Here is a 6,000-nt window from a genome sequence, read left to right as displayed (position 1 = left end):
TTATAACTGAAATGTAAATTGTAAATCTTGCATCTATATGGTCAACAATCTATAGCTACCTATAATCCCATACAAAATTTTAACACCTTACTATAGTAAGAATACTATAACTAGTAGTACTATTACAACATTTTTGTTGTATTTTAAATTATACGAAAAAATGTTGAAAGAGACAATTAAATGATAAATGAAGAACAAATTAACAAAATCATATCTAATCTATTTCATATTAAAATATAAATATCAACTAAATAAAGATTTAACAACAACAACATTTTCTTCTTTAAAAGTCTAAACAAAAAAATAAATGTTCTCTGAAAATTATATTTTTTATTATTACAAAAAGATATAAATTAAATGCACAGGACTCTTTCTCGAGATACTCTTTAAAAACACTATCTCGATCGAATTCGCGAATAACATCAGAAAAATAAGATATTTTATTTTTCGACTAAGCGTGAACAATGCCGAGCCATTAACAGATATTCGATGTACCCATTGCAACCCTATTACGTTCTCGCTAATGCCAACCCGGTTGTTGGGATGATCGGCCGTTTGTGATAATGAGGAAACTGGGACAGAGCCTAGTTTCTTGCTCAGCTGGTATGAAAAATCATTAGGCCTATGACGTCTAAGCTTGCAACCATCCAACCAAGTGAGTAATAAAGAGAGAAAGAGAGAGAGAGATAACGTGGAAAAAAAAGAAGTAAAATAGAGAAGAGAAGGATGGATGAAGAGAAAGAGAAAAAGAGTAAGAGATTGTGAAGATAGCCTAGAAGAAGAAGGAAACCAATTCTCCCTGAGGAGCTTTACGTAGTCGGATTTTTCCATACATCTCGAAGCTCCAGCACCATTTGCTACTTGCTAACACTAACCCTCAATCCTCCTTCTCTCTCTCTCTCTCTCTCTCTTTATTTTTATTCTGCCTCCCTTAGTCTATGTTTCTTTCTGTCTCTTACTCTTGCTCGCCCTACGACCAACACTCAACACTGTGCAAACAGCCTCGAGAAAGAAACCGAATCTCGGTTCGTGGCTGTGTAAATAGCTAGAGATAGCTGGAGATGGCTAGGGCCGCCCATCTACAAGAAACTACCGCCTGGGATCTCATTTATCTATACTGCTGCAGACACGGCAATTGCTTGGCCAGTAGCAAGATGGGGAAGATGTGGAATGCTAAGTCATTCTTGTATTCGTGTACTCTCCGACAAAGATTTTTTTTATATGTGTGCATGGATGCTCTGTGTGCATGTGTATGTCTATAGGCTATACGTTTGATGAATTTAACACGAGATATCTTTATCAAGAAACTTTCTTGTATATTCTGTCAAGATCTTCTATAATTTCTTTACTTACTGCGATAATTGCCAATATGGAAAATAAATTAAAACTAAACCCATACTAATTGTTTTTTACAAATACATGTAACACCTAGACACAGATATTAATAAGAACACAGAAAGTATAAAGAAAAACAACAAGAGATTAGTTCATTTCGGTTTCGGTTTAACGATAAAAAACTCATCTATAGTTTCTTATTTTCGTTTATAACACGTTATTAGATTCACGCGAGGTGTGCATCACCATGATACCATTGAGCTTCGTCCCATTGGAATGCATTGTAAGTATTCATTTTTATTTACATTTTATGCAATTTTATTTTATATGATTTTGGATAATATTCTAGATAACTTATCGTTTTGTTCTATTTTATTTTACAGATGTAACCATGGAAATATAATAATTAAATATATTACAAAATATTAAAATTTATTATTTATCAAATAATTTGTAGAGTCCTAGTCTGTTTAGATGAATTTTTATTGAAATGTTTCGATGTTTTTGTGTAAAAAAAAAATAATGTTTACCTCGACTTATTTATAAATAAATTCGATATTTCAAATTCACATATTATATTTCAGCACTAATTTAATAAATTAATTCATATTCATTACAAACTATAAGCGTTATACATTTCATGAATAGAAACTTTAATATTGCGATTCCAAATATCAAGGTAAAATTTAAATAGCTTCCCCTATCAGTTAAATTGATAATTCTCGAATCCTCGGCTTTCCATTTACGAATTTATCTACACTTGTATCTATTAATTCGTAATGATGGTTGAGGTAGGAGGAGAAGGATGATCGTACCTTGTCCTATTCTATCGAGTTTCCCTTTCCTATCAGTCATTTTATCACTTCGTACTGATTTTACACGAATTGTTAATATTTGATAGTATTGTTTGTAGGTAACACATATAGATGAGAAACAATTGAACAAAATGAAACAATGTGAAATATTCAAAATCTACTTCGTTGCACTCGGGGCTTTCTATCGCTTTATCGTAATATGATTTGGAATTTTCATACTAATATATTAGTGTATATATTGCAGTAAAATTATTGAAAAAAAATAGATTTTTTTCAATGAATGTGTTAACAACAATATTTATTTTATTTTACATTTTCTATAAGAATAAATTTGTTTATTTTGTCCAAATGAAAACTTTAAGTGTGCAAACTAATCTTATTTAAAATATGTGTAGATATTTCTTGAATAAAATTGATTACAAAAATATTTTAAACCGTAGTACAGTTGAAAAAAGAAAAACCGTAAAAATCAATAGCAGGAGGGGGATGCTTTTAACACTGGAACACGCAATATCGGAAAAACGAAGGAGAACTTTTTTTCCTTCGTCAATGTGAAAAAAAAAAGAAAAAAAAATAAAGGAAAAAGAAAAGAAAAAGGGATAAAAAAAGGCAAAAGCTATTAATTATTACCATCCGCGAGAAGAAACTTTTGAGGAAAAAAGGGCAAAGTTCAAGCCTTTTCTAAGAGAGAAAGAAAAAAAGGAAATGAGTACGAAACTCAAGTACTGTTATGCCATTACAGTCTGATAAACCATATCGGACTTTTAATCCTTAACCTTTACCTCAACCTTTTCCTCTTTAACCTCTTGTGTTTTTTTTTTCACTTTACGTTTCTTATTAAATCCTTAATCGTAGGCATTGCATTTCTTAATAATAAAATAATAATCAAATAATTGTTTCTCGAAAACCGAAGCCTCGAATCAAAAAATATTAATACGTATTTTCGTGAATGTAAAGAAACATTAATTTCAATCTTCGAAACATTCTTAAATTTTCTTCTTTCCTTTGAAGAATAACAAATTTAGCGATAGAGAATCTCTGAGAAATTCGTCATAATGATAGGCTCTTATCGCACAAGTATCGAGTAGCTTGATGGCGTATTGCGGTTGGATAAGTGGCTTTAATCCAGCTTACTTCCAAATACCATGATCGATATGAACGCTAAAGTCGAGGTCCTTTGCAAGCTAGCTACAACGATTTGTTTTACTGCAAATAATCCGATTTTCTCGATCGGTAATCCATCCAACGATATGGAAACGTTCCGTTCTAAAGTTTTATGCTAAATCAAAATCCATTCTCTTTCCATCCACGTACTTTTCCATCGGGATAAAACATTTACTTTGAGAAAAATGTTTGATAGTTTTCAAATCACGTTAGAACTAAAATTGTTACTATCAGACCTATCAATTATCGTAAATTGTAAGATTTTGATCGATATTCATTAGTTGTTTTGGTCAAAATTAAAAAATAACAAATAATTTGAAACAATAATTTTCGAAAATTTCTGTTAATCCTTGTATATATAAATGTGGCTTTATAAATCTATCAGATTTGTATATTTGATTTATTTTATTTATTGTATTTATTTTATTTATTTGTCCGTATATATTTCAAAGTACTCGGAGTACTAAAAAGGATCAAATAATATTCTGCATTTCAAGATAAAATCAGCTATTGAAATACCCAAAGTACCCCAATACTACCGAGTAATTTCTCTAATTAAAACTTTTCGAGAATTTTAATCTTACACGATTGTTAACAAAAAAAAGTATTAGAAGTAATTAACATCTGAACTAACACAGAGCAAATAAATGTCTATGTAATAAAAAGCGAGATCAAGAAGGTATCAAATTGTCGTAAGTAAAGTCGTTTCGATACACGTATATATAGATCTTTTGAAAAACTTTTCTCCATTGAGAGATTTTTACAATGGCAGCTAATAAAAGGTGAAATATAATTTACGACTTTTAATCCAACCCGAGATTTTCTAACGACGATGAACTAAATAAGTGCCGCCGTCTAGGTATATGTATATATGTGTGCATGTGTATGTTAAAAGAGAGAGAAAGAGAGGACGCGCTACACCAATAAAACTTTTTCGCTCGACAATACGGTCGCTTAATTACCTCGCAATTTCGTACGGCCTTTTACGAAAAGTGGACGAACATTTCGATTATACTCGACGAGTTTCGTGATCGTAAAAACTTTTATTAGGACTTGCGTTCTCTTTAAATTCTGCTATTTCCGTCGTACAACACATACTCACTATCAGACTAATTCGCATCTCTTAACCCACCACAAATACTATATACAGGTATTTAAAGTGAATTTATTTTTAAAAATTGCTACTCCGAATAATTCTTGATTTTAAGTAATTTTTATATTAAGGACATAATTAAAGCACCACTTATTGCGAAAAAAAAAACGAGACAGTTTAGAAGAAAATCGCTAATATAAAAGTTACTTGATTTTTAATTATTTTAATTACGAACCTATGTTTTTTTTCTTTTTTTATAAAAGTAGCGTATATCTTAAACATTTTTTTTTTTACAGAACCTACAAACAATTGAATTACAGAGGATTAAATTCATTTTTATTTCCTTCTTTCCTTGCCAATTCTTTTTCGTAACCATCTTTAAACAGTTTTCTTCTTTTTTTTTTGTTGGATTCCTTTTGAATATTTCAAATGAAGAGTTGGTCTTGCGTTAAATATTCGCTCTTGAACGATAGAAAATTTTATTACCATGAACGTTCTTCGCACTACTTTTCAGGTCAATCCGCGCTTACCCGAGAGAATCTCGTATAATTCGAGTTTCTCCTGTGATTTACGATAGCCGAAGCTCGACGGTTTTTAGACCGCGTACTTCGTTATCTATCGCGTTGCATGTAAAATATCGGAAAGATCGGTAAATGGGGACACGATCGAGGTACCAGAAGAAATATTGAAAATCGATACTACTTTTTCTATAACAAAAAAAAAAATAATACAAAATAAATATATACTGGAAGAAAGGTGAAGGGCGGAAGAACTGAGGTAAGGGTCGTAAAATTAACTGAAGAATTAATTAACCAAAGCAAATGACGAAGGTAAATTGTACGCTAATAAAAAAAATATAAATTCAATTTTAAAATTTTATTTCGTTCGCGAATACATAATATTGGGTTGTTCGGAAAGTAATTTTGTTTTTTCCTGACACAATAAATGCATTAGTTGATGCAAACTGGCAAATAACAACACGTGAGATCGGTGAAGGATTAAATTTATCACATTCAATTATTTATGCGCATTTGAAAGGCCTACGTTTAACATTGAAGCAAAAATTGTCGTCTTCATTTTCACAAAAGAAAAACGAAATTACTTTCCGAATAACCTAATATTTTCATCATTTTTCGAAACGCATAAAATATAAAATTTGACTTAAAAACCATCTAAATTAGCCAGTTATAGGTTTAACGAGATTCATTTATGTAACATCATATTTCCTGAGGTGACATTAAAAGCAATGTTAAATTTGCTCAGAGAAATGAAGCTGGATAATTCTGCATACTTATGGGATAAACACTTTTATCTCTAATAATCGTAATCGCTGATTAGACGAAACTTTTTATTGATGTTAGTAGTAAAAACTTTCTTATTGGCATAATCCAATTTGATTTCTTACTTTAAAGGTTCACAGAGTATCATGAATATAAATGTTATGAATTTCTCACTGTCGGATATAAACGGGATCGTAATATCATGCATTTGAATATGTTTTCGGAATCGAAAAATATTCTTATAATGGAATTCAAAAATTACGTCACATCAAGAATTCGAATTTGTAGAACCCAAATAAAAAAGAAAGAAAAA

Source organism: Polistes dominula, unplaced genomic scaffold (genome assembly GCF_049000335.1).
Source record: "Polistes dominula isolate Pdom_NZ unplaced genomic scaffold, Pdom_raw_medaka contig_18, whole genome shotgun sequence".
Classification (NCBI taxonomy): domain Eukaryota; kingdom Metazoa; phylum Arthropoda; class Insecta; order Hymenoptera; family Vespidae; genus Polistes; species Polistes dominula.
Note: the sequence above shows the minus strand (reverse complement) of the source record.